The sequence below is a fragment of the Gallus gallus genome, chromosome 9 (genome assembly GCF_016699485.2).
Source record: "Gallus gallus isolate bGalGal1 chromosome 9, bGalGal1.mat.broiler.GRCg7b, whole genome shotgun sequence".
Lineage (NCBI taxonomy): Eukaryota > Metazoa > Chordata > Aves > Galliformes > Phasianidae > Gallus > Gallus gallus.
The window spans coordinates 1,829,664-1,849,951 of NC_052540.1; the positions used below are offsets into that span (position 1 = coordinate 1,829,664).

At 46.0% G+C, this 20,288-nt stretch overlaps 1 long non-coding RNA gene across 2 annotated transcripts in view; it reads left to right on the forward strand.

Annotated features, from left to right (window-relative positions):
* Positions 1–20,163, forward strand: part of LOC101747340 — a 132,329-nt gene extending 112,166 nt beyond the window's left edge. Inside the window, exon 11 of one of the 2 annotated variants that reach the window (XR_005862346.2) lies at positions 14,756–20,162. This is a non-coding gene — a long non-coding RNA (uncharacterized LOC101747340). Of the gene's footprint in view, positions 1–14,755 lie in introns of both variants that reach the window. The other variant, XR_005862345.2, reaches the window with a different exon arrangement.
* The last annotated feature ends 125 nt before the right edge of the window (positions 20,164–20,288 follow it).

The window sequence follows — 20,288 nt, forward strand, 5'->3', positions numbered from 1 at the left end:
AACAGAATGTCACAGAACAGGTCAGGCAGACATACATTTAATTTAAATGCCTAGGTTGTGGGCTGAGAGCAAGCAATGGGGAAGGTCCTCTATTGGAAACTCTCAGACTGATGGAATACAGGGCTTTGAAACAAAGGTGTCAGGATCTCCAATGTAATTACAGCATTGCCGCTGTGTCAGGGGATCACTTTACAGCAAATCTAAGATTATGCATGCAAATTTCCAGCAGATTTGGAACTTGCATAACCCATCCATAAACCAGTGAAAATGTAGTAAGGAATCAAACCAGACATCAGCTACAGCCGTTATGTCACTGTGTCTGAAATACACCTCTGTTGTGCCTTGACCTTTTCTTTTTGGAATTTGGATTTTCCAGCCCCAATCCATCTGTTTACAGAACCAATCCCTGTGGGAAACACAAATGTTTTCCCCTGTGTGTGCTCGTGGCATCAAATGATGCAACAAAATGAAATCTCTCTCCTCTTCTCCTCTTTCAATATTTATTCTGGGAATTTGTTTTCCCTCCTTCTCAGGCTTCAAGGTTCCCCCCTGATGGATCACCTCACATGGAGCTTTTCTCATACCCTCCATGCAGAACCTCTCAAGCTATTATTTTAAAATGTAGTCGGAGCTGCTTTAAGCTGAAGACAGTGCAGAGTTTCTCATTTTTCTTTCCAGCAGTGCTGGAGCGACTGCATGAAAATTTCAAGCCTCCTTCTCATCACACTGTTAACATTTAATAGTGGTTTCAACAAACACGTGAAGACCAGAAGACATACAGATGTTTGTATGTGGGTCCTGTTCCCAGAGGGTTCTGTTATTCTTATTAACGTTAATGTCTCGAGTGAATATTTCTCACTTGGCATGAATGAGAATGAGTCCGCTCACTTTGGGATAAAGATGTGCTGGTTTAGACCCAGCAAGTAGCTACTGTAGTCATGGAGCATCATTAGGTTGAGTGCCAAAGCACTGGGAAGGAAGAGCTGTGCTTTTACTCTCCGTGCTGTGAATAGTTTCACAAAGTCAACTGAAGCTATGACACAGTTTAGGGTGTGCATGTGGGACTATACTTAGGGCAAAAATCAGTGAACATGCTAAAAATCCCAAGTGCCCTGGCAGAAAATGTCTCGTTATCTCAGAGGTCTTTTCTACTTATAAGCTCATCTCAGGGTTTTCTGAGATGAAAACAGAGTATTTCCCAGGCAGGGTAGTTTCCCAGCAGTTTCAGAGAACTGTGCTGCTGGTAGCAGCGGTGGGTGGGATTACAGCACAGGAGGGCTGGGATAGAGGCTTCTCTTCTGAAAGACGCTCCTGAACATACGGTGGTAATCTAAAAGGATGCTTCGCTGGAAGGGTCCATTTAAAGATGCCATTTGTGCACCTTGAGGTTGCCTAGTCTCAAGCTCAGGAAAGAATCCTTGGATCACTTGGGTTGGAAAAGGCCCTTAATGTCTTCACATCCAATGTCTTCTAAGTATCTCCAGGTATTGAGACTCAGTTGCTCTCTGGGCAGGCTGTACCAATGCCTCATGACCCTTTCAGGGAATACATTTTTCCTAATACTCAACCTAAACCTCCTCCTCCTATGGAATTAGCAGCTCATATAAAAGATAACCTTATTGAAGTATGTACCATGGGTCCTGGTTAGGCAGCCAGGATGCAAACAAGCTCAGGCCCCAAACACGAGGATGCCCAGACCGAAACTTGCTCCCTGGATAAGTTTTAATGCCAAGTGAAAGATGAGCAGAGGCCCTTTGCAGGCACACTGTTATAAATGCACCAAGAGGGGGTCCCAGGGACACAGAAGTGTTGGCCTGGCCCCTGTCTCCCATCTCAAAGCTGTCACTGGCTGAGCTGTGTGTGAATGAAGGACAGAGGCATCTGTAGTAAGGTATCTGACTGAAGATATTTCACAACATCAGCTCTTCAACTGCCTATTTATTGAATTCACAACCAAAACCTTGGAAACCTATCTTATCTAATGGTGGCTTGCGGACTGCGCAGGCCATCAGCTTGTGGATGAAGCTTCTGGTTCCCCTTTGTGCCTGTTCACGTGGCTAGGCATCCCTCTAGCCCATATTTCAGCAAAAATCACTGATGCATGGCCACATAGATCCTGACATTTCACAGTACTTCTGATCTGCAGTACTTGCCTGCAAAGGTTGGCTAACAAATAGAACTGTAAACTCTGAGCCCACTGTCATGGGAGCTGTTCATTCTGTATCACCTCTTCCTAAGAGTGCTTAGCTCTGCCAGCTTAATTCACACATGCACTTAGATAACACCATGACATGGGAGACAAAATACAGAGACAGGAATAATTTGTTTCAACTGTATTTCTAGGTCTGGTGGCTTTTACCAATGTTAAGCAATCTCCTATCATAACAGATTTTCTCCCTGACTTTCTTGGTGTGGTCAGGACTGCGGTCTGGCACACAGATGGAATAGAGGAGCAGGTTCATGGCTGTGATAAATGGGCACTGCTCTGTCTGGGAGCAATAGAGCTGTACTGATGTGCTGCTGTTGCAGACTGCCCTGCCAATGCAATGCTCAGTGTGGACCAAGGAGCAAGTGGTGCACTGAACATCAGCTGTGTTTTGTTAACGGTCATTCAAACTGAATAAAGTTAACAGCTATTTGTAATATCAGGTAGCTTTGACCTCTGATTTTTTTGTGCTGAATACGTTATTTTTGGCATGGAATGCAGTGGTCCTAGCACTGCTGTGTGCCAAGAAATCTCCTACACTGCAATGAGGCTAAAGCACAGCTGCTGAACATACAACCTATTACTTAGCATCATGGACTAAGTTGGGTTTGGGAGGAGCCAGGGGTAACCTCACATTAGCTGCAGCTATAAAGTTTGACTCCAAAGCCCATTAAGGTTAATGGAAGATTTTGAAATGGTTTCAGACACTCCAGAGAAGAAAAGCAAAAGTCTTATGACCATTCACAGTTTGTAATACTGCACTGGTTCGTGCTAATGAGGCAACACCAGCAGGTGCAAGATCACAGTGGGGTAAAACAAGAGTGTGACCCAGCTGTTTTTCAAACCATTTTGTCACGTATAAGAATTGTGGTTCAATGTGAGTCTTGCTTTCATATCCTGGATATGATTTCAGTTCACTGAAAATGATGCAGTTTGCCATAATGGAGGACGTGAGCCTGTAGTCGTGGTTTCTAACCTTGTAGGTTATTGTGCAGAGCATCTGCTGAAGGAGATAAAATGTGAGACATGCAGTTCTAAAATAAAGCATGAATTTAGGAACTGTGGTGAGCATGGCTCAGCTCCCCTCGCCTTAGAAATGCAAAGGGGATGGAGCCTGGCCATGTGCAAGAGCTGCTGAAATCTCACTATTCCCGTGAGTAGTCCTATTATTTACATCTTTTAGATAAATAATGCAGTGCCAGTCTAATAGCAGTAGATAAGAATTACTACTTTTTTTTAACATAGATCCTTTAATTTAGGGATTCCCAGCAGTATGGTAGTGTTCGGATCCTTTCCTCCACGATTTGTAAATCAAAGTCTTAAGCCGTAGTGCTTTATTGAGTGCAGTGACAAATAGGGATGAACTGCATTCTCCCCTGTTGCCATAAAACTGATTTAATATTTCAATTAATCTTCGCTACACTTTCTCCAAAAATTTATGGGAATGTATTCTAAGCATAAACATCACTTGATCTATTTGTTCTCTCTAAAGTTCCTTTATACCGTTCTTAAAGTCGAGTACTACTTCCAGTAACTACAACACGGGCGTATTGGATGAGATTACCTTAACAACAGGATTTTCACTTTTTCATTAAATACTTTTGCATTCTGCTTTCTATAAGATGGCTCTTTGCAGCTCTGCAGAGGCTGGAAATTGCGTAACAATCTATCTTTTAATATAAAATTAAAATAACATTTGTTAATGTTGTGAGGCATTTTTGTCCATGTGGTTTTTTTTTTTTGTTTGTTTGTTTGTTTTTGTTATGTGAAGTGCTCCAGCTCCTGCTTTCCCTGTAATGATCCTTCCTGGTCATATTTCGATTGAGAGGAGACACACAACTCCTATTGGACTACGCAAAGCCAGCCCAAAAGCAGTGAGATGGATGAGAACGTGGATGGGTGGATTGTTAACATATATTTTCTGAAATCGAACGCTTTCTCATGAGTTATTCTCTTCTAAACCAGAACCTTAAATGCACTCAATGTAGCAAGCAATTAACCATGCTTACGCATTAGCAATCTATTTGTGGAAGCGCACAGTATGAGTTCCCCCGGTGACCATGCAGTCATTGGCAAGGAATGTACTGACTTCATAGACTTCAGGTCATCCACCAGTAGCTTTCTACTATGAGCCATAAGGAGCTGGATTAAATCGGGTACTTTGTGGCATAATACGTTCTATCCTGAGAAGAGGTCTCCAATGAAAATAAATAAAGAAAGTAGTCCCCTTCTGGCCGTTCTTTCTGTACAAGTTTCTGACCTAGCAATGACTTTTGACTCCAGTGCCAGTGGAGGCCCCAGGTAGGACCCCTAATGGGTAGTGGTAGCTGCAAAGAGCACACTGCTTGTCAGGAACCCAGTGACTTCTAGGCTCAGGGCAAGATTTCTTTCTTCAGATTTTACAGACTCAATAAGAAAGTAACTAAAAGCACAGTTGATTCTATTTGTAGGAGTCCTGTCAGTATGTAGTTACATTAACAAAAAAAGGAAGGTCACCTCACCTACTTCGTTCTCCAGGTCACGCACTGAGTGGCCAAGTAGGTACAGAGTGTGACCTTTCCCTATGCTTTTTCTGTGCAGCAATTCCTGGTTTTCCTTCCTTACTGCATACGTCTTCTCTATGCACTTGACTACAATGGGTAGTTAGGCATGTTTAAAATACTAGAATAAAAAGGAAGAAATATCTAGCCTACAGCATTGAAAGAATAGTTGTAATATCAAAGATTTTTTTCACCTCTGTTTCTGTACTCTCTCTCCATTTTACTAACTTTGTAGTTCAAGAAACCACGTTATGGGCCTTACAATACCTCTCATTTAAGCTTTTTGAGCTCAGCTTTAGCTGAACAAGCTGGCTGCTTGCTTGGGCTGATGGGAGAAGATTCTTTTTGCAGTGAACTTGGAGGGAAGGAGGAAATACTGAACTGGGAGAGTCTGCTAGGAGAAATGGCAGAGATTGCATCTGTGCTGCTGATAAGAGCAAGCAGACACTGCTTTTTCTTCCACTTTACAACATAGAGACATATTAGCATCTAAAATATTTTTGGAACCAGCAGCTACAGCTGAGGTAGTTCTTTCATCCGTCACTAAAGAAAAATGTACAAAAACATTCAGAGGCAGTGCTGTTATCTGTGCATTTGGTGCTTCTAGAGTCATTAGATAATTTAGTGGCTCATAGCAGAGTCTAAACCTGGGACCACTATCTGCAAACTTCACTTAATGCACAGCATTTCTGTCCATTTATTAAGTGATGCTTTTACACTAGGGCTCTCTGGTCTGGGCTTTCCCTCTGTTGGTTGCCAGATGGAATTTAAGTCTTGCTTTGTTCATCCCTAAATGGCTTGGTCCATGTTTGACTCCTGCCTCGTGCTATCATCACGCATCCAGCAGAAGTGTATGAGACGTCGCTGCTATGCTCCACAAGTTGCTGAGATATTTTCAGTGAATTTGCAGTGTCTTGGCCCTCCTGGCACAAGATGACACACGTCATCTTGCACACGTCTAAAGAGGAGATGGGGTGAACTACATCAAGGCTATGTGGAGGTGAATCTCCCCTTGGAGGGACAGAGGGTACGGCGTTGTTGGGACACTGGTCTGGTGCAGAGCTGTAACATGGGCTGGGAGTATCTGTAGTACTGCTTGGAAGGGGAAGGAAATGAAAACTGAAGCTCCCAGGAGATGAATGCTGATATTCTGATATCCAGAAGACATTCAGCAATGTTGAAAATGTGGATCAAATGTGATATTGGCATAACATTATCCCCATGAAACTGATGATAATCATGTTCTACTGCTGCTACAAAGCTCTGTGCACAATTACAGAGGTCCAGTACAATTAGCATCAGCTAAATTAGGTTAAAAATAATAAACAGGAGGCTGTCATTTTGAGTGTCAGTTTGGATAACACAGGGGATTTTTGTAGATCTCACTGGGAAGGGAAATAGTTGGCTCTTCTTGCTTCTGGTTTGCACAGTGAGGGCACAGATGCCTGGCATTTTTTCAGTCGTGTTGCTGCAAGTGGCACCACATTGCCACATGGTGCAGTGCCAAGCTGGCGGCCTCGCTCTCCTCTCTCCCAGCTTTGGCTTCCAGCAGATGAAGTCCTCGCTCGTTCCTCCTCTCACCTGCCAGCATGGGCTGGCAGTGGGCAAACATGGGAGAGGCCTATTTAAAAACAGCATTGCTCCTTTCGTGCCTTCCTCTGTGAAGCAATCTGCAACGAGTGCCAGGACCATTTCCTATTGAAACACAGCAGGCAAGTCTGACTAGCATCCCAGGCAGCCCCAGTGTTTCAGAGAGCTGAGGGAGCTTTGTCTGCCATGTCCTCATTTGGCCTTGGTGGCCCTTGGCCTGTTCCCAGGGCCAGCCCAGCTCTCAGAACGGAGGATCTGCAGGGACAACAGCAACTGTGGCTTGCACTTAGCTAGAGAGATGCTAAAGCTTGATGTTGGTCTGCAAACTGCTGGGGGCACCTGCTGCCTTGTGGTCTGTTGTATTGCGTTTTGTTTTGTTTTTTAAAATGGATACCACAGGAGCTGAGCATCTGCAGTTCCCTTTCACTCTGGAAAGCCTGAGATGGAGGCCAGCTTTAGCCAGTTGGTGTTAGTCCCTCATTTTGGCCAGGCGTTACCTGTACAGCAACAAGGAGACAGACACACCTTCCCAAAAGAAAAACAGCCTTGGTGTTCCTATGCTGAGGTGTCCAGGCTTCCATATTGATTCCATCAGCATTCCCCAGGACCTGGAGTATGGGGCAAACAGTTCCTTGTTTACTGATGTAGGAGAAAAAAATCCCTTATCTCCATTCAGATCTTTTTTCATTTTGATTAAACGATACAGCATCCACAAAAGTCATTACAGTCCCCAATACTTTGCAATTAATCATGAAAAGAGTAAATGAATCATTGATTTAACATTAAGGGAGCTTGTTTTTTTCTGTGTATTCTCTTGCCAACTTATGTTACAGTATTCGATAAAAAATAAAATCAAACATTTGGTCTTTTTTTAGCACGGGCCTCAAACTTCATAAATATCAATATGCATACAGCCAAGCAAATCTTGCTGATTGGGAACTCTGGCTGACGATGTATCTAGAAATGGAGGTTTTCAGCAGAAAGTGGTGAATATAGCAGGGACATATCTGGCCTACACTGGAAGGGGTACAATAGCTTTTTGTCAGGGTGTGTGTGTTAAACTACTTATGTACTTCTAGCCCAAAATGCACAGATGTACTGCTGCTGTTGACTGATGAGATACTGGTGTCCACACATGAACTGCATTCACTGGGAAAGAAAACCAGGGAATTCTACAAGTATGTACATAGAAGATGAAGGTTATGAACTGAAGTGCTGTGTAGCTGGCTGTAGCTTTGATCTTTATGACCCGTGAACGTTTGTGCGTTAGGCAGTATGAGTGGAAAAGGCTGCAGCAGGTGAGGGTAGAAGAGGATCAGAGTTTCCCTTGCCCACATCTGGTCACGGCTTCCCACCTCATGCTCAGCATCTGCCATTTCCAGTTCCTGTGTGACTGCTCCCTGGTGAGGATATGGCAGAAAAGTTTGCTTTGATTTGGTGAGTTACTTTTCTATGAGCTCAGTGAACTGGGCCTAGGCATTGCACAGCTGCACAACCTGAGGCGAGGGAGGCTGCTAAAGCATGTGGTAGGAATGGGAAGGGGGGTAAATGGGGCTTATTTTTATAGCAGGAGTCCACAGCTAGATCGGATGTAACCTAAGTCCAATCTATAGCTTTAAAAGGGAACATTGCTGATGTGCCTAATGAACCATGAAGTTGTGCAGCCTTTCCAACATAAACACAGTCTCTAAGCAAGCCAGCTCCCTGTCCTCCATGTACAGAAACATCACTGTACCAAGATTTTGTGCAATCCTGTCGTTGGCCACCAGTTCACAACGTGTTGGTTCTGGTGCAGATGTGTGGGTATGTGAGAATGTGGAGGCCCCGGCACTGGGATCCAGGCTGCTGAATCAGGCCTGGCTTTTCCCTTGTGTCGTCTACAGGTGAACCAAAACTTCAGGCTTATAGAAGTGTAAAAAAAAAAAAAGAAGGTAAAACATAGGTATTTCCATAAATCATTTTAAGGAGAATTGGTGATGAAGGAGTGTGTTTAAATTTTAGAATCATATTTCTGCTAACTTCCCGGAAGGGGAATCCCATAATTCACCAGAGTCTTATTCTTATGAATTACTGTCTTCATTTAAGGAATATTTTATCTTCTGGAGGTGATCTCCAGTGACTGGAACCCATATTTGGCTTTCAGGCGTATTTCTTTTTATCTTTCTTAATGCCTGTTGCACGGTTCAGTCCAGCAGATTGGATTCCCCGTTTTCTGCTTTCTGGAACTTATTTATTCTTAAGCAAGCACAGTAAAGCTGGTTGGCGAACGTCAGCATTCTCCCTCCTTCCTTGTGGTTATCACTTTTACTTCACCAGCACCACCTATGGCTTCTGAGCAGTGCTGTATGTATCTTCCTTCCAAAGTAGATGAAATGGCACTGCCTCAAGCACACATAATGTCCTAAAAGGAAGCCATTCAGTGCACCTAAATATCCTGTGGTGGGCCGAGTCTTTGTGACACAGGCATTTAATAGCACAGCATCTGGCCTGGATGCCAGGAGGAGAGGGTCCTTGTGTCAGCTCGGAGCCTGGTTCCAACATAAATCCTCCTGGGAAGAAGCTCTGTGCTCCCCAAGGCAGATTTTATGGGATCTTCCATCTGAAGATCAGCTGCTCGTCTGATTCACAGTTGGGTGAAGGGCAAGTCGTGTATTCTGTAATCGCTCCCGAAAGTGAGGATAATAACACAGAAGCTATCTTCTCTGAGTGTTGATTAATATTCAAACACTGCTTTGATCCTATGGAGTGCTGAGGATTCTTGTTATACATAATCCCTATAATTCTATTGTGCTGTGAATCAAATAAAATTGCAAGCATCTTCTGTTCAGATCCAGAATCAAAATAGATCTAAAACTCTTTGTCTGTACATAGTGGAAGAAATTAAGCTTAACTGCAGTATTTTTTTTTTCCCCTTGGATAAGTGATCCAAAGTCCACTCAAATCTGTGGGGGTCTTTCTTCATGCTAGTAGCTTTGAATTGAAGAAGTGGAGGCAGGTGAACCAAACAAAATGGAATAGGAATCACTGTGATGCTACTTCCAGTTCTTGTCCACAATGTTCGCTAAGCCCCAGATCTCTTTAAATCTGTGCTGGTTTTTGCTCATGGCAGTCTCCATGGGTGTAAGATGGGAATAAAGCAATTGCGACGAGACAACTAGATAGGCATTAAATGTCAGATCGGAGGCAGCTCTGATTTCACTCAATTGCATGACATGGACCCACTGATGCGCTAAGATCTGCCTAGGAAGTTCTCTTTTTGGTTCTTCCCGTGCATTCATTTTTTATTTTTTATTTTTTTCCCCAAAAAGTGCCTCTCTGAAATGTCTCAGAAATATTTGTGTCTGATGAGAAGTGGAGCCCTTGGAGATGGGTTAGTGAGCAGAGCAAGGATATTTAAAATGGATGATAGATGAATGCCATTACAGAGCTATTACCATCATACAAAATGCAGCTTAAATATCTTAAGGATATGCATGGTTTCACTGCTCAGGAAATGGCTGTGAGCAGGGGACGTGAGCAGGGAGAGCTGCCACTGCTGGCACAGGGCAAGGCCTGCGAGCAGGGCGCTGCTCCCAGACACCTCGGTGCATCCCATTTGTGGTGGGGATGAGCTATAATGTGTCTGCTCACAGCTCTGATTTCCAGCTGCTAATTAAATACCCTGGCTGAGATTTTCTTACTGCTTAAAAGAGCACCACAGGGTGATAAACAAATCTGACAGTCTTTGCATGCCCCTGTGCAGCATGGCACGTCCTGGTGCTCGGGCGACCGTTGGCCATGCCCTGGGCAACAATTCACAGCAGGCTGTGCTTGATCTGTGCTGTGAGATGCTTTTCTGAGAGCACGGGCACGCTGTGAGATGCAGCCTAGGGAAGCCTCAAAGCCCCATGAGGACCATGGCTGCAGGGCCAGCTCGGAGCAGGCACTAAGTACAGCTCCTGGCTGCACGGGCACAGCTACCATCCCACAGCCCTCAGTGCCACACAGTGATAACAACAGCTTGCTTCTTAGTAAGTGTCTCTTAAACCAATGAATTCAAACAGCACTCTTGATGACTTTTAAAATTTAGAACAAAATGACTGAGCTGTGCATAATGGATCTCGTGCAGCTAGACGGATGCTGTGCCATTCTCTCCCTCTCGGTCATTGTCGGCTGAAGTGTTTTTCTCTTCCAATTGGTTTCCCTCCTCCTTCCCTCTCTTACCCCCAGCGTACACAAGGCCTATCCAGAAGGGTTGTTGTGTATGAGGATCACTGTCTTGAGTGGAGCTGGATCACAGAACCACAATCACAGAATCACAGAATGGCCTGGGTTGGAAGGGGCCTGGGTTGGAAGGGGCCTCAAGGATCATGAATCTCAAACCCCCCTGCCACAGGCCGGGCCACCAACCTCCACATTTAATACCAGCCCAGGCTGCCCAGGGCCCCATCCAACCTGGCCTTGAACACCTCCAGAGATGGACGGGGCATCCACAGCCTCTCTGGGCAGCTGTTCCAGCACCTCACCACTCTCATAGTGAAGAACTTCCCCCTGACATCCAACCTAAATCTTTCCTTCTTCAACTTAAAACCATTTCCCCTTGTCCTGCTGTTATCTACCCTTTCAAAGAGTTTACTCCCTTCTGTTTATAGGCTCCCTTCAGGTACTGAAAGGCTGCAATGAGGTCACCCCGCAGCCTTCTTTTCTCCATGCTGAACAAGCCCAGCTCCCTCAGCCTGTCTTCATAGGAGAGGTGCTGCAGCCCTCTGATCATCTTTGTGGCCCTCCTCTGGGCCCACTCCAAGAGCTCCACGTTGTTCCTGTGCTGGGGGCCCCAGACCTGGACGCAGTACTGCAGATTGGGCCTCATGAGGGCAGAGTAGAGAGGGACCATCACCTCCCTGTCCCTGCTGGCCACCCCTCTGCTGATGGAGCCCTGGATACCATTTGCTTTCTGAGCTCAAATCACATGGCAGAGCAGCGCTGGGGCAGAGGGAACAGATCCTGCCCCTCAGACAGACAAAGGAGGGACAGTGGGCTAGGCAGGAGGCTCCACTGGGTCAGTGCAAGCGACCAGTTTTCCAGTTGCCTTCAGATGGAAGTCGATTATGTAAGTGCTATTTTTCCAGCCCTTATAAGATGTCACACTAAAGAAAGTAAAAACGTCTCTTTGTTTACCACAGCATTGGCTCCTTGCTGCATTCTCCATTTTCATTGATTGAATGTTTCTGTTCAGTGGCATTTTCTACATTATATTGCATATTATCTCCCAATGCTATTATCTTGGTCCAGAAGCAAGCTGTGGAAAGTGCTGATTTTGGTAATTACTCTCCCTCAGGTAGAGGCAGAAATTACTTCTAGTAGAGGATGACAGGGCTAGATAGGCTGCTGTGAGCATCAGCCCTGGGCTGGGTAGCAGGGCTGGGTGCAGGCCCCTGAGCTGCTCTAGGCACTGGGCTGCTCCGTGCCAGAGAGCATCTATGTCTATTGTTTCTATAGTAGTATAGTAGATGAATACTGTAAACTTCTCTGTGTACAAACCCTGCTTTCATGTAAGTTAGCGAGGTAAAAAAGGGACTCTTCTTTACATATATGTCAGCTGCAATGTCAAAAGCTGTCTTTCCAGGCAGTCACTTGAAGCACTAGCAAGGTAGCACTGATCCTGCCTGAATCTCAGCCCATGCACACCCTGCAAAGCTTAGCACATCGCTAGTTTGTAGAATAAGGTGAAAAGCAATAAAGCTTACTGCTGTGAGTTGAGTAGGAGAAATCAGTGATTTCAGTGTCTAGGCACTCTGCTGTGGGTCCACCTCCCAGCTGGCCTTTCATGTGCTCGGAGTATCATAAAGCTGAGCTTTATGGGATAGCTTACGGGATAGGAAAGAGTGACTGGAGTAGGGTCTGCAGCTGATCAGAAATACCTGAATTAGAGACGAAGAAGAGGCAGAGTTGTGGGTTGTCCTGTGATTGTCCCAAACAAGACTTATTTGAAAATGAATATTGGTAAAACTTAGCTGAGAATTTTAAGTGAGGAAATGGCTCAGTAGTAGGTATTGGACTGCTAATGAGCTGTGACATTGGCTGAACCTAATGTACTGATTCCAGCAATATTTTCCTTAGCTTGTTCCTAAAACGTATTTGCTTTCCATTAAAGAATAAACAACAACACCTTAATGTCTGTGCATGCTCTGCAAGCGTGTTCTCCTGTACAAGACACTGTATGCAACTGGAATAGATGCTAGGAATATGATCTTTGTGTTAGAGTGAATAGAGCGTGAGCCTGAGTCCAGCATGGCACATAAGTGGTACCTTCATTTAAGCAACCTAACAGCACTGGTGGCTTGCTCAGCCTGTGCTTTGTTGAGGCCCAACACTGAAAACTGTACAATGTTTAGAAATACCAGTTGATCGATTTTACAGAAGTTTTCACTTAAAACGTTCAGGAAAAGAAAAAAAAAAAGGTTTTATTGCTAAATCAGCTGTTCTGGAAATGTGATCAGCAAGGAGCTGGCAGGAATTGAATCAGCAGGCAAGAGATAGCAAAAAAGTTGTGTGACACGAGCTGCTTCATAACAACTGCTTGTCCTCTTACCACAGTTCCTGGCAGAGAGTCATTGATGGCAAATGCCTACCAGGTGACGTGGGGCAGTCCACACTGATATGTATGTGACAGCACAGGTTTGGGGCTGTAAGGAAGCAGAAGGGCTCACTGAGAAAAGCCAGTGTATTACAGGTTATGGCTTAGAACCACAAACTTGAAGAGAACGTTTTGTTGCTAACTTTCTTTCCCTTGGGATGTGTGTGGACTTCCAGTTACGCTGTGAGTAGCGTAGTGTGAGCAGCTGAAAAGCTGCCCAGCAGCATGGGTCTGCATCTTGCCAGCCCCAGGCTGGACAAACACAGACATCCCCCTTCTTTCAGGGAATGCAGCTGACATGGCTGATCTCAGCCTCACGCTGAGAACTGCTGCAAACAAAGGACAGTGCTTGCTGTGCAATTTTGCATGACCAATCCTAAGAATGATTTTCTACTTCGTTTATTTTGTAGCAGCGTTTGCAGTGTCTGAGCTTGGACTAAATACACAGGACTGTTTTAGACAGGCCTGGCTTTCTGCTGAGCGTTTGTCTGCATCCAGTCCTGGGTGATGATTTAAACTGTGTGTGTGAAATGCATTGGAAGGTACAGACTTTCATCTTGATTCTCATCCAAACCATGAAAATTAGCTAATTTGGTTCATCCTACAGCTCATGCAAAAAGGAGTCATATCTGTGTGTGTACAGGAGTAGTTACTGAGATTTCCCCTGTTCATAGGAACCTGCATAATCCCCAACAAAGGGAAGGAAGCCAAATAGCTTCACGCTCTCATCATTCCAGCAGAGGCAGCCATTGGGTCCCAGCAGGGATGTTATCATCAACCAATCTGTGTTTCGAGTGAGACACCAGGAAGCACAGTGTTCTGGGCCAACACTCCAAGGGAACATATGGCAGTGCCTGCTGATGTTGAAAGGCGATGGTGTAACAAATACTGCACCAGTGCTTTCCCACTGTACGCTGAGTTTTCCCCACATTGGTTGATTCTACTGCAAAGTTATTTTGCATTTTTTACTGCATCAAATACATTTTCTTTTTTTTTTTTGCAATTAACCCAAGCAGGATTTGCGTTCCCTATCATTAGCATTAAAATCTTGGGGCCAACGAAAAGTGAGTCTATCAGCTAGCCTCAGGAGTAGGTAACTGAGCTTTCTTACGCAAGGAAATCAATGGAGACTGTCTTCTACTGTAAGACGTCCTTTAATTTTGACAACGGCTTTACACATTATGTTTGATAAAGTAGTTTATCACGGGGCAAACGTGGTAGCTACTGCTAGAATGATGAATGAGCTAACACTTCAGAGCAAATCTAGTGGAAAGGAGCACTTATCACTACGGTATTTTCACTGTTTGAACTCGCACTGAAAGTCACTTTGGTCTGCCACCCTGAACTTTGACATTTCTGCATCATCTCTGCTGTGCTGTCCTCTTTGTATGTAGCTGAGTGTCAAAATAGGCTTTTTGAAGTGCGCCTCCAGACGTATGGAACAAGATGAAAGCACACCGGTTGGCTTATTCATGTTCTGATGGTCTGAAGAGGATAAAGAACCTCGTCCTTTGAGAAGGTCGATTCATTTGCTAAAGAGCACTTTCTCAGCTGGCAGGAATGACTTGATTCCCAGCGACAGAGTGTTCTGACTTCGCTGATGTCCCTAGCAATGTGAGCATGAGGACACTGTAGGAGAGCCAGAACCTTACTGCAGATAGCACAGAGTTACCTGGCCCAGCATTCTTCCTGTTGTTCGGGGCCCAGGAGTAGAACACGTTTCCCTTCAACTCAGAATGACATCATTATTCAAGGAAATCCTTTTCTTAATTTCCATACATGTTGGTCTTGTTTGTTTTCCAGTCTGCAGCCGAGGTACCAGCGCTACATTCCCAGCACCGCTTCTTCTGTAGGTGGGATTGCAAACAAGAATTGCCAAAGCATGTCAACACGAAGCACGGCTGCTCACAGTCAGATGTTGCACGGGGGTGTCTTCATTACAGTGCTGTAATAGTGGCTTCCATTATGGCGCTCTCCCGCAGTGCAAGCATTCTGGATCAGAAGAGGCCTGCCGTTCCACATGTGCGCCAGCTGCTTCCTTCACCCACCACAGTCAGGCCTAGCACTTTTTTATTCCTAATGAGTTACGTGTGTGGAAAGCACAAAAAATGAAAGGCCGGGGAAGATTTTTAGATTGTTTCCAGCACGGAGAAGCTGGGTAAGATCACAGAGAAGCCCAAGAAAGTTTCTCACAGCTGCGTGCACCGAAGACTGACTCATTTCCCCGACTGCTCGTTGTGTCGGGCTGACAACGGGGAGGTCGTTTTTGTTTCTGAGAGCACGGAAGACTTCAGTCCAGTTCTCTGCTCTCCCTTTGTTCTTGCTCTCCTGTTTGCTTGGCTCTTTATTCTCTGATTTCGGTTATGGATTTACCATCCTTCAGAGACGCTGCCCACCTCCACCTCTCTCATCTTAAAACCTCCCACGGTTCAGCGCTCAGACTGGCAGCCCCAGGATGCCTGGTCATGGCCTTGATGCGTGTGGTAGTCAAGAAAGCTAAACTCCTAACAGAAAGCACTGCCCAGTATGTATTTATCATGCGGAGAGGTAAAGCTGTGCCTACTGGAGCCGAAGAAACAATGGAAATAATGTGTATTCATATGGACTGGCTCAAGCAGTGTACCCCCACCATGACAGTACGTGTACAGCATGCACAGGCCCTGCCTGCCTTCAGCAGCTCCGGGTGCCCTTTAGCTGTGCTCGGTGGCACACTTTCAAGGAGCACTGACTCTACGCCTTGTTTTGTACCAACATCGCGTGTCCTTCATCCAGCAGAGCCATCCCAGGACAGGCGTAGATCAATCACACTGTCCTGACAGTGGGGCTGATTTGTGGGCATTGCACTCATGTTCAAAAATTCTCACCTGGTGGTGCTTGGAGTCTCTCATCCCATGCTGTATTTGAAGCAGGGCTTGCAGAGTAGGACTCTTGCTTTGTTTTGAAATCCTGCTCAGAAATCCAGCTTAGAAAGAACTAGCATGATCATGACAGCAAATCTGAGCACCAAGCTGTTCCTGCCAAGCTGCACAGCAATTTGCAGAAAGCTTGCTGACAGTAGCAAACACTTGCTGGCCTGTGCACAGGAATTTCAGCTCTGGGCATGCAACCAACTGAGCATGTAAGCTTCTGTTTCTTTCTTTGAACCATCCCTCTGCTTCAAATAATCTTCAGAGAAAAGGATTCAAAACCTCCGTATCAAAATCCTGTATCCAGTGGTCTTGAAAAGCCACAGAAAAAGCAAGGTCTGGCTCAAAGAGTGGGCTGTGGGGACAGAGGGGTGCTGGTGCTCACCTTGCTTGTCCCACTCAGAACAGTCAGGCCTGGGAAAGTGGCACTGAGTTGACACAGATGAAGCGAAGCAGCGTTTGAAGGTCCCTACCCTCTAGTTATGCCTGAGCAGTATTTACAACATTGATTGCTACTGTACTGGATATAAGGATGAGTTAAAGCCCTGGAGGTCACCCAAGGGGGTAGACTCTTGTTTCCTGAAATGGTAGAGCCCAGCAGATAGGCAAAGTGGAAGAACTTGCTCAACCTCTTAGTTATATAACAACATAAATATAACCTAGCACTTTTCTTAGCATCAGGTACATGCTCTGGAATTGGTTTCACTTAATGTGAAGCGTCGCTCTCCATTTCCCTTCTCAGTTTTAACAGCTGATGTAATCGCAGCTCTGCAAACTGCGGTTGCATACTAATGCAGTTGCTTCTGTATCAAGTGAAGTACTTTGAGCTGTTCATGATATCCTGCTGTAATACTTGAGTGAGCGACCACATAAATGAAACCAACTTGTGGAGGCAGACCACCTGTTTGGTGGTGTCACGAAAGGAACTAATGATAAGACAGTGCTGGAGAAGGGATCTTCATTTATGATGAACGATACTTTAGTTATTAAGACTGTGGGTCTCTATTTCAGGTATGGAAATGGCTGCAGTAAGGACCCACTGCCAGAATTTTCATACGGGATACGAAAGAAAAGTTCCACTGTAAAGAGAAACTCAGCAGACAGTGAGAGGCAGCAAGGAAGAAAAGTATTCAGTAGTTTGCAGGATCACCAACCACTGTAAAGAGCACACGTCAGGTGTTTGAGCCAGCATTCCAGCTACAGCTGCACAGCTGGGGGTACCTGGCTTCACTGAACACGCTCACCTGTGTCCCGACTGGCTCAGATCAGCCCCACCAAGCTCTGGGGCTGCTCCTGCCTCTGTTTCACTCCGCGTGGCGACTGAGCTACTTTACACAAACAGAGATCTGATCAGTACTGACCATGATGGAGAATTACAGCGGTTTTACCCGCTGAGGTCCTGGCTGGAGCGCTTAGAGGGCTGCAGTGTCCTTTGCAGTGTTCTTGCGTGCCTGCCCACCAGGCTGTACCCAGTTAGCTCTGGCAGGGTGCTCAGCAGGTGGCTTTGGAGATAAATGAGGTATCACAGACTCGGTGGTATGAAGCTGCATTCAGATGGCTTGCACCTGAGAACAGCTGCTTAATTAAAGCAATATCATAGGAAAACAAACAAACAAACAAACAAAAAACCAGATCAGATGTAGGAAGGAGATGAAGGGTTTCGTTCTGCCTCACCTCAGGAGTCGGTCTTACTAAAATACTGCTCTTTTTCTGACTTTTGCTTGCGTCCTATGAGAAGCCCTGCCTGCTGCCTGGCCTCCCCCTGCACCGAGCCCAGCAGAGTTAAGTGAGGTGGAGGCAGCAGACGTGACAGCAGGGGAATGAACTGATGCCTGTGGGTTTGCCACACGGTATTACAGTTATCTCCTTAAGCTGCGAGGCAGAAATCTTGCTGCATAATGGGAAAGTAAGCTTAGCTGGTGGGAGTTACGTGTTCATCTCTGAAACACCTGCATGTCTGAGTGATGCTTTCAGGAGAGCTGGTCAGAAGAATAGTTCTCCTGTAAGAAATACCACAAAAAGTCCATCTGTGTTATTCTGTACAGAACGCTGATCTTTCGGGGCGGGGAAGGAAGAGAAATTGCTATGCCTCATTGTAAATGGTCAGCGGAACAGTGAAGACCTCTGCTTGGAAGCATAGGATAGGTCCTCAGGAGAGCTCTGAATATCATCCACCTCATCTAGCCCGTGTATAAATTGGGTGCTTTCAGTGATCAAAGCCTGCTTTTACCTGCGATAAGATCCCAATTCAGACGCACTAGCTGCTGCTCATACCCGTGGTGTACCCAGCCCAACAGGTTAACAGCGCATCCCAGTGCAGGGTGGGAGACCTCCCTCCATGGGAACTGCCTCGCTGTGTCTCCTTCACTTGGGTGTGCAGGGCTTTGAATAAACCCACAGTCAGTCGTACCTCCCAGCTCACGTTGCCGAATGGCCTTTAACAGAAGCAATCAAATGCAGCCCTGAGCTCCTCCTTTTCCCCAAGACTCACTAAAATACAGTGTAGTGCGCAGCACCTGGAGGTGATTCCGTGCACAAAGGGCTATACTGATGCCTCTGCAAAATATCACATTGGGGTCACTTCTGAAACATGTGGTCAAACCTCAGCTGACAGGCGAAGGAGACGGTTTTGTTTCCAGCTCAGGCATTTCCTTTACTTGACATGGAACTTTGAGAGAGCCTTCCTTAGCACTCAACCAGGCTGCAAGCTGACACATGGATTCACTAGTGTTCTGCTTACAGTGGTTCAGAGTTTGGCCTGTTTTCTTTCACCATGTGCAGACAAATCCACCTCCCCCCAGAATGCTCACAGGCTTTGATTTTTACAGAAACGCTGGCCTATCCTGTGACACAAGACCTTGAAGATGCATGTGCGTGCCATTCAACTGAGCTGTTTCCATGCCTCAAGTAGAGCACATTGACTGCTTGGGCCAGGCTATTGACAGAGCTGGAATAAGCAAGTATTTCTGGATTTATTTTTTGTGCTGAGGACAAAGCAAACATCAGAAATGTTTGTTCAACTAAGCTGACATACACCCACCCCAGAAACTATTTGCATTTTGCCTGGGTTGAATTTATTTCAGGCTTTCCTATTGCACTCACAGAAGGACGACACATCCCAGTCTGAATGCTCATAGGCAAATAGCTTTAACAGCAATTAGTTCCACTGATAGGTTATCTGCACAGCTGCCAGAGATATTGATGAGGGGGAAAAAAAAAAAGCTGTTTGGAATAGTGACGTCTGAAACAACTGGTTTTAAAACAGGTAGAAATACAGCTATTGATTGATGGAAGGGGATTATTTTGGCCTCTAACGCACAGTTTTGCTTTCTTAGCTCAGCGAGACAATGGTGAAGTTTTCAGGAAGGAAAAAAAGAAAAGCAGCAGGAGGTGATTGAATATGTTTTGGAGAAAACTACGGAGTATGGGAAGCCAAAGTTGTTTCCCCTATTACTTCTCAACCATCCAAATCTGATACTGAAAACACCGCTGATATTGGGGTCAGAGGTGCCATTGTTCAGAACCTGCCTGGGAAGGCCATACACAGTGGGAAGAGGGGTGTAACTGCTTTGCTGGGACGAGGAGATGTGCAGGAGAGCTCTGCAGGCTGAGGAACTTGGAAATGAAAAGTGACTTGTGCTGCTGGTAAACGACTGAGAAATCAGCACCGGGGTTTGTTCCAGAATCAAGCCTACAGCCACGTGCCAGTCAGAGGGGCTTCACCTGTATGCCTTTTCTTTGGGCCTCTGATGATCTGCCTTCATTCATGCCTACACGGAGGGGTGGCATGGATGGCACGCGGCATTGCGTGGAACCTCCACATCAGGAGGAATTCCAGTGAGATGGCTTACTTTGGTCTTTTCAGAGTGGCTAAAGAACAAATGCCTGCCTCTATTCTCCCTTTGTCAGCCGGTCATGGCAAGAACAAACAAATTCACTGTCTATATGATACTGTCCTATGATTCAGTCCGTGTATGGAGCGTACCAGCTACCATGCATGGCCTGATAGGCGTGGTGGTTACGCTCCACCTGCTGAACCAGGCAGCTGCGGGGAGATGTTAACAGACTTACACACTGATGATGCTCTTATCGATAGGAAGAAAACGCTGCGGGAACGCTGCTGCTCTGAGGGCAGCGAGGGGAGGTGCTGGTGGGGCAGCTGCAGGCCTGGCGGGATTTCCCGTGCACGCCGCTATTCCCGGTTTCTGCAGTGCGCTCCCAGGAGGCGCTCCGTAGGAAGGAGTGGGGACGGGGGGACGCGGGGAGCAGCCGGGCCGGGCTCCGCCGCGGCGCCGCTCCGCCATGGCCGGTGGCACAGCGCCCTCTGGCGGCCGCCGCGTGCAGGCGGTGTGCGTTACTGCGCTGCTCCGCCGCCTTCAGTCAGATGCAGCCCCGTTATCTCCGGGGTGAACCTTACACAACCTGCACGG